Source organism: Tubulanus polymorphus, chromosome 10, assembly GCF_964204645.1.
Source record: "Tubulanus polymorphus chromosome 10, tnTubPoly1.2, whole genome shotgun sequence".
Lineage (NCBI taxonomy): Eukaryota > Metazoa > Nemertea > Palaeonemertea > Tubulaniformes > Tubulanidae > Tubulanus > Tubulanus polymorphus.
The window spans coordinates 2319151-2331696 of record NC_134034.1 but is presented as its reverse complement, the minus strand read 5'-3'; the positions used below and the strand labels follow the sequence as shown (position 1 = coordinate 2331696).

General features: G+C 42.0%; 1 protein-coding gene across 1 annotated transcript in view; it reads left to right on the top strand.

The window, feature by feature from the left end:
* Positions 1-12546, top strand: part of LOC141911834 (adenylate cyclase type 1-like) — a 72074-nt gene that overhangs the window by 837 nt on the left and 58691 nt on the right. The window lies entirely within an intron of this gene.

Here is a 12546-nt window from a genome sequence, read left to right as displayed (position 1 = left end):
TCTAAATGGGGATCTTTCAAAGCTACTGCGGCAATAGAGTATTCCACCTCCGGAAGACAATATCCACCTGCTCCTCTCTGGAAGGAGGTCGGTCTTGTACACTTTAAATTTCTTTTACAGCAGCCATCTTTTTGGAAGTGATCAAATCACTAGTAGGCAATTTGGTGACGTCATAGGGGGTTTACGGACACAGCTTAGCCATTGTTTTCAATAGTATCGATACGATATTCAGCTGGCATTGGTATCATGTTTCATCGGGGTTTTTTTTTTGTTCCTATATATACACGTACATCAAACACAGATGACTGTCAACAATTCGAGTACTTCCTCAAACGGCTTTTATCATGAACACGGCGGCACAAATTATTTTCACCGCGTATCGTCACAAAGCCCCGCGTCGTCGTCGTCGTGATATCGTGTTTCTAACTAGGGTCGTTACATTTTTAATCAAACGTTTTATTTCACCTCTTGTTGCCGTTAAACCTAGCAATTCATATATATGCCCGTTGAATATATGCCCGATAAATTTGAAAATGCATAATGCGTAATGCATGCGTAAGCCTATAGGCCGTTAAATTTTTAAAATCGGATATAGGCCTATGTGTTTGATATTTCAATGATCTCATTGTCAAAATTCGTATTCGATCAAATCCTTATATCCATATGGCCTTTAATCATTTGGGCCTAGTTTAATAGACTGGTATTAACTTTAACCCAGGGGCTAACTCATTTTCAATTCAGTTAACCCCCGGGTTAAAGGTAAACCCAGTCTATAAAACCGGCCCCTAATTTTTATATGTATTCACGGCCATTGAATTTACGTCATATTCAGATAGTGGCCGTTAAATTTCAAAATTCAAATTTCCTTGTGTAAGGAGAATTCGCCAATATTTTCAACCGAGTTCATATTTTGAGTCACTGAATTCTAATCGGGTATATTATAATCGCGGAACATTACAGGTCGCGGTGTGGTTTCCCTCGAAAAATCGTGAATACTTTCAAGTGGCTCGATATAGTGGGGCGGAACCGGGTCGCCTGGTTTTCCATATACGAATGACCGTTTTTAATCGATACATTCGAACTTCGTCGATTCTGAAACATATGCTTGATTCATATGTATATAAATATGTTATATGTTTACATGCCTGTAGCTATAGTCTATCTTTCTGAGGTGCCATTTCCAACATGCACTTTCACATATTTCATTTACATGTTCCATTGCCTGGCTGACTCAATGATTTTGAAATGCTCCTTTACTCCTAAATATCACGGCCAATGGTAGAAGAGCCCGCGCACTCAGACGTGGAAAACAGATAGAATGATAAAAAAAACCTCATGCCAGGATTTCAAAGATTAAAATCGAATTTTGTTTATCATGAATTTAAATCAGAATACACGACGTTTCAAACTCTCACCAGAGCCATGATTGTCAGGTGTCACACACCTGTGGGATTAGTAACATAGTCAAACCTTAGACTTAAGATCTAATTCAGTTCTGTGGCCAATCTGATTTAAGATTTAAGATCATTTTTGGACTTCGTCGCGACTGTGCAACCACCCCCCCCCCCGACGATTTCGTGTATCTCTTGATTTTAATTGTTAATGAATAAAAGTCGCGTTCAATCGTTCAAATGCTGTAGTGGGTCTTATAACAAATGAACAATGAATCGAAATGTCTGGCGATCTGGGGCCAGTTCCATATCATAGCCGATGCTTAGACTTAAGATCAGTCGAAGACCAGGGCCCAGTTGCACAGTCGTGACTTAAGTCCAAAAGTGGTTAAATCTTAAGACTGGTCTTAAAGTTGTAAGATTGAGTGTAGAACTTAGTTAGTCTTAGACCAGTCTTAAATCTAAGCCATGACTATGCAACCGGCCCCAGAAGATAGATCTATATATACCCAATCTAACAACTCAAGATTTAAGATCACTTTTGGAATCAGGCTTAAGCCTCGACCATGACAGCGGCCTCTGGGCTAAAAAGCCCTTATATTTTCCTACCGTATTCACATCGAGTCGTGAGATAGGGGTTACGCGGTTTATAGCAAGGGGTTAACCGAGTTTTTTGGTGACTGATCCGCAGTGGGAAGTAGTTGCTGCCCGCGATACGCCGCCGAGCAAATAAACAGCGCGCAACAACTTTCTACACAAACAACAATATTTACCGAGAAAACACCGCGCGTCTATATAGGATTGACTGGTAAGAAGCCCTTGAACTTATCAAATATACCGGGCTTATCAGTAGAAACGAACAGAGGATAAGCGGGGTTATAAGACACACGTCTATTGATTGACGCCTGGTTATAGGAGTTTCATACCGCGGTAGAAATATAGAAATAAAGGCTCGCTTTGTATCTGGTTTTTTTTACGAGTGGGCGCGAGTGGCCTCAATTCAACCTCTCAAAAACCACCTGAAGAGAGCGGTATTGTTAAGATTGTATTAACTGTTTGTATAAGTTTCTCGTAGCGAGTTCAGATTGGTGGAATAGGGAGGGAGAGAGAGAGAAAGAGAGAGAGAGAGAGAAGGAGAGGGCGGGGAGAAAGGGAGTAACGGGGCGAGGAGAGAGGGAGTAACGGGGCGGGGGGAAGGGAGTAACGGGGCGGGAAAGAGGGAGTAACGGGTGGGAGACAGACCTGGTAGGGAGAGTGAGTAACGACGGGGCGAGGAGAGAGGGAGTAACGGGGCGAGGAGAGGGAGTAACGGGGCGAGGAGAGGGAGTAACGGGGCGAGGAGAGAGAGAGTAACGGGGCGGGAGAGAGGGAGTTACGGGGCGGGAGAGAGTCCCCTGTTTTTAAGTAAAGTAACTGCCATTAAAAGAGTCGACGCACTTTTGACGGCAAACTTCAAAAAACAGCGCGCGCGAACGCTCGCTTTGTCGGAAATGAGTTTTCATTTACTTTACATCCGTTCATTCATCGTCGTTATCTTGATTTTTGTAAGCGCTTCGATTGTCGAAGCTATCATCAATGCATCCACACACACGCACACACACCGACAGACAGACAGACACCGACAGACGAGACGACAGTTTTTACAGTCGGTAAACGTCACCAGCTTCACGTGTACAATTCTCTAACGCTATAGAAACGTAATTGAGACAATGAATCGATCGATAGCTCGGCTGTTGTGGTTATTATAGGCGACGATCGATTGTCCGCTATGAGATAAACAAGAAAACTATAACTTGAAACGCCTCAAAAAAAAATAACGTATATTGTTTAATATTGTCGACAATGATTGTGACGTAGATGACATAACCGAGCCAAGTCTAGTTTGAATGCGTTGAATTGAATTTGAATTGACCGGCAACCAGTCTGGCCTCAATATTGATGACGTAGTGCGCATAGACTCACGCAATATTCTAATTCATAAAAAAAATGCATGAAAATTTGTTGAATGGAAAAATTAGAATCATGAAATTTAATCAATTACAGTATAACTCCATGTATTGTTATTTCGAGGGAAATGGGATAGAGCGATGCGAGTGGTATTGACGGTCAAGAAAAAGGAATTTCGGAAGGGATCGCAGAAGTTAGGAATATAGGCACATAATGAATGCGGGGGTCTAGGGGCAGGACAACGATGGGTAAGGGGTGGATATGTAGGCGTTCACGATGATATCCAAAACGAGTTAGACGACGCATAGATCCGACGAGACATTCAATTCCATTTCGCGCAAATGCGCGTTTTGGTTTATCGCACAACGCCACAAATGAGTATCGATTTTCTAATAAATCGTAAAATATCTAAATTACTTCAACTCTAAATCAATTGTTTGAAGTCACACGCGGCGCGCGCAGCAGGAACACAATCTACAAATGTTTTTTGTGCTATATATATATATATATGTACATATCGGTACTGGTTTGTATCGGCACCACGCCCATAGTGCGCGCGGAACAAAAGACTGATACTCTCCTTTCGCCGTGGTTCTTTGCGCGTATTCAGAGATCGTCTGCCGAGTTACGTCAGAAAGACAACGTCACCCGAGGGATTGTATTCGGCGCCCACCTGAAACTGTCCCATAAAATCGGGTTTGTTCGGTTTGAAACGTTGAAACTGGTTCGTCGGTGTTAGAATTCAAAACTGAAGCACAGGCCGCGGACGATTTCAAGTTAGCCGATCTATAAAAACGGTCCTCGGGTTTAAAAAGTGATAATCTGTAAAATCAGCCTCTTGGGTTCGAGCTGAAAATGGTCAATAAAAGCAGGCACTAAAATTATATCAACGCTGATACGAATTCCCTATATATAGATTATGATGATAATCATACATGGAATTAATTTCCGCAATAAATATCGCAATATTTCATAAAAAGATATACAAAATATGAGATATTCGAACATAATGCGGAAGATATTAGAAGGCTTAAATTGTTGTTTATAAAAGATTCAAATGGGAAAAAAGCTCTATGCATATAAATCTATTTGTGACATAATTTCCATTGGCAACAAGTTATAAGGGCAAAAATACTGAATGCATATACACGTAGGATGTCCTGAAAAGAATGTCAAACGGACGGAATTACGTAAATTGATAAATCTGTTCAAGAATGAAGGCACGATATGTTTAACTCGTAGTGAAATCACCGATGAAGAAAGAATAGTGACACACTTTATTATCATTCCTAACTTGGTCTATATATAGCCGCGATTACGCGAGCGTTTTTGGCCTGTGCCAAATTTTTTGGCCCGACCAAAAACGTCGCACCAGGCCGGAGCCAAATTTAAGCGCGGGACATACGATTCTGGTTCTGGAAATTGTTTTGTTTAGTATCGAGTGAGTGATTGGTTTAAGCGTGAACGCGCTCTCTAATTAGGCGAGGGTCAAAATTGACCCGATACGTGCCACTTCAGCCCGGGCCGAATCGTCTCCGTGTGATCGCGGCTTACGAACAGACTCGCCGATTGATACAGGCGATACGTTCACACGACCGATTTACGAGTAACACGTGTTGAGTGAAGCCTTTGATTGCTTCAGAACTGTCACCAGAATCAGAGCGCTTTTATTCAATTGTATTTTTGATGACATTCACTGCGGGTTCCTCGAACACTGGAATTCCGATTAATATTCTGGCGAACTAATTATCGCTATACACAGAACTGTGTCAGTTTGATTATGGATGGCGTATACTGTCTGTGTGTCAGCGATCTCTTTTTTTGTCTATATCAATCACGGTTTTTTGCGTTCCCCTATGAGGTTTTATTTGCCGCGACGAGATAATGAATAAATGGCGTATCGTCGTTGATTACAGCCGAGCAAATTTTCGGTTATAATTCGACACTGGCTTTTTATTTGATATGAACTCATTCTTTACCGACAACATCAGTCAGGCCCGCTTCTACAGTGTCGTGAGTTACAGTTAACTCTTCTTGAGTGCGATAAAATTGACGTTCATTTTAAAATGTTCCTCTCTGAATCAAACACAGTTATCAACATAAGCTCAGGGTTTAAGTTAACAGGCCCCTGCAGGTTTTAAGTTAAGGTTGGTATGTAAAACCAGTCCATGCAAGGTCAAAGTTAAGATTGATCTGTAAAACCATGCAGCTCCTGCGACTGGCCTTTAGAGCCAGCCCAAGAATGGCTTAAGTTAAGACCGGTCTATAAAGCCAGCCCCTGCAGGGTAAAAGTTAAACTGGTTTATGAAATTAGGCCCAAGTTTCAAAAATTGTCTATAAAACCAAGCCCAAACGACTCCACGATATCAGCCCCAGGGGCCGGTTGCATAGTCATGGCTTAGACTTAAGACCAGTCTAAGACCAACTTAGTTCTATAGCCAATCTAACAAGATCTAAGACCACTTTTGGACTTAAGTCACGACTGTGCAGCTGGCCCCAGGTTTTAATTTAAAACAAGTCCTCGAATCCGGCCTCTGATCTAGACTCATGAATAGAAACATCCTGGTTATATTCCCTGTGATTACTGAGAACTACCTAACTATAAACCATGATTCACTCTTTTATCTCTCTCCCCTCTCCCCCCTCACTCAAACGATGTTTGTTTTGAGAAATACTCGTGGCTCGCGATTGAGAGATTCTATTTTGAGTGCAGCCCTTCTCCCTGACTCACAACAGTAATGAGGAAGATATAGTACATATATACATATATTAAGATTTTTCTGTATATTCGCGTAACGGCCGACCATATTTGAAAGGATTTCACTCGGCTGAAAATGCCATCTGCGGCTTGCAACCATCCCTTCAGACAATCAGATCAGTTTTTGAAAAAGTGCTGATAAAAATATCTAATCCGGTGTTCGTCGTGCATTTTCAATGAAAATTGTATCCGGTGATGCACCGAACACATACGGTGAATTGTGGATAATCACTTTATGAAAGTGTACTAATAAAATGTCTGGTGTGTGTGTAGTACGCTAGTTAATTTTCAGTTGAAAATATCTCGGGTGAAGTATTCTCCAAAAACCTGGTGAATTGTGAGCGAGTAAGAGCATAAACAGGCCTTTAATTCAGCTGTAAATATGTTTCTTAACATAATTCCGTTACAACGGTTTTTATCGGTGACTTAAAACGCCGCGCAGACGATGTCGTTAGTTATCGATATTATTTCATCCGATCGATAAACCTGTCAAACTGTAGGCAATATTCCGTTATATAGTGATATAAACCACAAGTCGTCTGCACTCTCCTATCTCTCTCTCCCTCTCCCCGTCTATGTCTCTTATACGAGATGTTCTTCAAGTGCTTCGCCTTGATTCGCGTTATTCGTGTAGATACGTATTTTATATCTGAATCACGGTGGATCAGGCGCGTGTGTGTGTGTGGGAATGCAAGTCCACTCGCGGATCTTGAGAAACTTCAATTTCTTGAAAAAATATCGGTTCATTTTCTTCTCAACATTGTATCCTCATTTCGGCGCTGGAACCCTACCCAATAAGGTTGTCGTTTGTATCGAAACGGTGATCGCCAATCTGCAAAAATGACGACACTTTTTCTAGATTAGATTTTCTAGATTAGATGAGATTTTCAAAAATCTCGTATTCCCCGTGGCCTTGGAAGTTCTGCTACTCGCGAGGTTCTTTAACTTCTGGACCCCAACCTTCAGATCTTTGGGATCCGCCTCTTTGCAATACAGTCATACTAAAGAGACCAATGAATGAGAAAACTAACTTAACGCTTAAAAATCAAAACATACCGCTTAGTGTTACCGACAATAAATGAAATAATTTATTATATAATATAAAGGATTAAGTTATTTTTGATTTAATATAATATCGATAATTGAATTGAATTGACCGGCAACCAGTCTAGCTCCGATATTTTCACGACGAAGTGCACAGCCAATTTTTTTTTCAAAAATTACCAAAAAATTTATAAAAAATTAAGTAAGAGCTATGAGATATATTTGATTACAAAATAAACGTCAATATTCACAATTTCAGTTTTTACGGTATTTTTGAAACGGGATTATCTGAGAAACGGCAATATCGATGACGTAATGCACAACGACTCGCACAGAACTCCTTGAATAACGTATATATATATATACTAGGTATCAATGTATAAACATTATTCTAACGGTTTTTACGGCGTCATCAAAAATCGTTATTTAGCCATCTTAGAAACGCGGTAGGCGAGCCTTCCCTTCCCATCCCACTCTCCGACGCTGCGTGTTTTGTTGACAGCCGCGCGATTTGATAAATCATTCTATATTCGATTTTAATTCAGAATCCTCTACACGCGTGATGATCTTGTAAATGACGAATGAAGTCGCGATTCGTACTTTTCGATTTTAAAATTCTCACGAAACATCGCGCGTCGTCGATTTATCATCGCTCAATTTAATGGCGGTTTCATCGGTCGTCTGCGCTTAAACAACTATCATCACGCGGCGCCGCAGACGAGACGGCGACGTCGCAGATCCTCGACTGTGGAAATCGAGGATATGAAGCTTGCATATCAGATTACCCTTGTGATAGGTGAGAATCCACTAGGTGTCGCTAGAGTGCAGTAGGACATCAACTGTGACAATAGCGGATCCCACTTGTGACAAGTGAAGATCCTCCAGGCGTCGCTAGTGTGCAGTACGACATCAACTACTGTGGCAATAGAGGATTCTACTTGTAGCAAGTAAGGATCAACCAGGTGTCGCTAGAGTGCAGTAGGACATCAACTGTGACAATAGCGGATCCCACTTGTGACAAGTGAAGATCCTCCAGGCGTCGCTAGTGTTCAGTAGGACATCAACTACTGTGGCAATTAGTAGATCGGATTTTTGGCTAGGAATTCACCAGGTTTCGCTATAGTGCGTGACAGAACATCAACTATTGCGACAGTAGATGATTCCACTTGTGGCAAGTTAGGATCCACCAGGTGTCGCTAGTGTGCAGTCGGACATCAACTATCGTTGCAATAGTAGATCGTACTAATCAGATACAAACTATGACAAACATCCAGTTGAACACAAGTGAATCATATGTTTTTAATCGACGTTCGTTGTTGATATACATTTTGATTCGCGAGTTTGAAAATCAAGTTCGAAGCCGAACATTGAAAGTGAACTCATTTTCAGTGATGCAGAACCGACTACTCGCGTATACTCAGTCGTTCGGAGTTAGCGCCGCAATAGGAAATCCGTAGCGTCGTCTATTATTTGCACACATCGCTGCGAGGTTGCTACGAGACAAACTTCAAGAATATCAAATATCAAAACGGCGATTCAATCTTTTTCTGAGCGCCAATCAATCGTAGGGTTTATAAGAGAACGGCGGATAGGGGTACGGTTTTCGCCGAAACGAGAGCCTAGAAGCGTATGTCTGTGCGAGCTAGGGTCTCCGCGCGCCATCGATACGAAATCACCAGCGAGTGACATGGCATGTCTAGTCTATAATTCTACCAGTTAAAATCAATTTCGAATGCCTGCATTTCGTGTTAAACTACGATTTGATGTTAACTCTACGCGTTGAGCCTACACGCAGCTAGACCGGTATATATACTAACACGTGTGTATACCGCTTGTCTATATTTATGTATAATATCAGTATTTCAGTATTGGTTATGCATGAGTGAACTCACAGGTGGTTCTACTCGTTGTGTAACCTCGAGCAATACGCACGCACTGCCCGCATCGGCAGAATCTGCTAAATCTTCTAAATACTGCTGCTCTGAAAGCTCGGGTTCCAGGGGCGGATCCAGGGCAGACTTTGACTGGAGAGCTCACAGAAATGGAAGGGCGCGCATGCACTGAACAAGGGCAGGTCCCCACCACCAAAATACGGGTCTGGAATTATTTTTAAAATTTCAGTGCATTTTCATACAATTTCCAGGCACTCCTTGGGAACATTTATGATAATGTAAGCTAAAGCTTATACTGCATGCCGTGTCATCAGTTGCGGGTTGACAAATTGCCCTGTAAAAAGTTGCCATTGTATTTTCAAAAGGGCGCGGAAAATCGCGACGGGAGCACGTGCGCTCCTTGTGTTCCTTTCTGGACCCGCCCGTGGATTCCGTACACAATACCCCCATTACACAATCACACATTGCCCGCATCCACGCGGGACTCATAAATACTGCTCCGTAAACTCGGGCTCAATTATACCTCGACACTGACACAGACTTTCAACATTCTCTAAATCTTAGATGTTATAGATTCTTTCAGACGTCAACAAAGACCCGATACTGTGGCCCCATTACCGAATCTCATTAATTAGTTCTTTGATCCTTAATACTCTACAAGCTTGGGTTCTTTAAGAAATACTGCCCAAATCCACGAATCCCTTAGATTACTGCTAGATGCTTAATTACTGCTATATATAGGATCAAGATTGATTTCTGTAAGACATCCATACATGCACACTACCCGCATTCCACGAATCTCTACATTTCTGTTTCTGGTAAACGGACCAACACATATATACCGGCCACCACGTCTTGAGTCTTGAATTTTACTTGTATACAGGCTTGGTTTCTGTAAAATGTCCACATATACAAGTGCAGTCCGAAGCTGCGAAGCTCTAGATAACTTAGATTAGAGGGATTGCCGTTTCAGCGACGGTTTTTCATTCAATTTTTACATATTTACAACCAAAGTCAACGCCATCCTTTTTATAATTCCATTGCTCGCCAATATAACGCCGACATGATTTCGAGAACCAATTTGCCCAATTTAACCCTTTCAGTGCTGACTAATTAATACCCTATAGTGCTGGAGAAAATTTGAAAATTCTAAACAATTCCACCCTAGTGTGTTGAACAATGGGAATACCACTATAGTGCGTCTACACCGCAGTGCGGTGTATCGTTAGTTACTAGTATTTCACTATGTTTGACACTTGCTGCCATTTTTCAATAGAGATAATTACAAATTACTAATTACATCAATACACCGCAGTGCGGTGTACTAGCAAAATCCATCACTGATTTATACACCGCACCGCGGTGTAGACGCACTGAAAGGGTTAACGCAACTTCGAAGGAAATTGGCATTCTTTGTGATGCTGCCGAATTCGTTTTTACGCTCCATGTTTTGCATCGGTCCCAACAGTGGTATTAAAACGACGTTTTCTGCGAATAATGATACGTACTGTAAGTCGTTCTGTGGATCGGCAAAATGCATTTTTGTCGGCTTATCAATAACGGAGCCTGCAGTTCGAAGTTAATATCTTGGTTTATAGAGTAAATTCATCGGGAATGAGCTTATTTGGTTCCAGTCTAGAATGGGATCGAACCGATCTGGATTCTTGGCCAGTCACATCGGCTTTCTACGCGGAGACATCTAAGTAAATACATTGGAATTAAATTAAACATAACTGAACGAACCCGGTTACAGATACAGGCCGATTGAGAGAGAGAGAGAGACGGCTGATAGTCGATTCTCTTCAGCTCGAGAATTTACAGTTTCTGAGGAGAGTACTCGGAAACGGGGCTTTATTAGATTCTGTATAGATTGTAAGTGCGCTGAACCGGGGAAGCTGCTCTCGCTATATCGGTATCTATACAGTTTCAGAAGAGCTCCCTCTCCCTCTCCCTCTCCCTCTCCCTCTCCCTCTCCCTCTCCCTCTCCCTCTCCCTCTCCCTCTCCCTCTCCCTCTCCCTCTCCCTCTCCCTCTCCCTCTCCCTCTCCCTCTCCCTCTCCCTCTCCCTCTCCCTCTCCCTCTCCCTCTCCCTCTCCCTCTCCCTCCCCTCCACCTCCGCCTCCGTACTATAATCCCGAAATAAACGCATTCAAGGTAGTCGATTTATTTGAACTCGGAGAGGATTCTGTTCATTGGTTCATCGGTTCCTTCCAACCCGATGAACGATCTTTCAACGGCCATATAATAGGTTTTGACAGCCAGTCTATCGGTCTATCACGCATCATACTGCATGGTCTCTCCTGTGATAGATATGATAGGTTTTTAATGTCTGGTACGTATTTGTAGCGACTCAGTTCTTTTTTAATCAAAAATGTCTCAGTTGAAGTACTGAACACCATGGAAAGGTGTTGACGATCAGTTTTTGGAAGTGCGTACGTTGATAAAGTGTTTATTGTCTGGTGTTTGTAGTTCATTTTCAATTAGAAATGTCTCAGGTGAAGCACTGAATATATTTGAAGAATGGGCAATCAGTATTTGTAAGTGTGCTGATGAAATATCGATCTACTGTCTGGTGTTTTTAGTTCATTTGCAATTGAAAATGTCTCAGGTGAAGCAGTGAACACGTGCGAAGTGTGTGAGCGATCTTTTTTTGAAAGTGTGCTGACATATGTCTTATGTCTGGTGTTTGTAGTTCATTTTAAATAAGAAATGTCTCAGGTGAAGCACTGAACACGAGCGGAATGGACGATCAGTTTCTGAAAGTTCGCCGATAAAATGTCTAATGTCTGGTGTTTTTAGTTTATTTTCGATTAAAAATGCCGCAGATGAAGCACTGAACAAACGGACGATCACAAATCATAAGACTGTATCCGATAAACAGTTGCGGGGTTCGGGTTATTGAGACGGCTGAGTTTCGCACTCTGCGAATTCCTTCGCTCTACAAACCATTTATCACTCACGGTTAATTACAATAAACACCTCAAGGTTTGATTTCGCTTTAGATCAAATATTTGCGTCTTACGAGTAACGGATATAGCCCGCCTGTCCAGCGAGAAGGGGCGGAGGGCTGGAGGGGCGCGGGGCGTCTATATAAAACCGCCGGTAAATCGAGATAGCTCCACTTCTTCGCGGCGCAGAAAGTAAATCAACAAGTCGACTCCTCGACGCGTCATGTCAACTGGTTTACGCGAGATGGAATTAAAATTGCTAACATCCATAAAACCCCGTAAGAGGCTATTACCGCCTCGTCTCGAATTGACTGTTAGTTTTAATCGTGTTTAATGTATTAATAAGCTAATAAGCCGGTGCATTCTGCTCACGTCAACGTCAGCCCTTTCTTTCAGCGCCGAGATTGAAACTTCCTGTTCGCTGGAATTGAACGCCGCCGACGCGAACTTCTTACTTCGCGTGACAGTAATATCGTCGCGGTAAAATGTTCTCCTGATATTCTAATAAATGTCACGTGATTCATCGTATTTCATTTTATTTGATGAAATCATTGTTGTACATCCGCT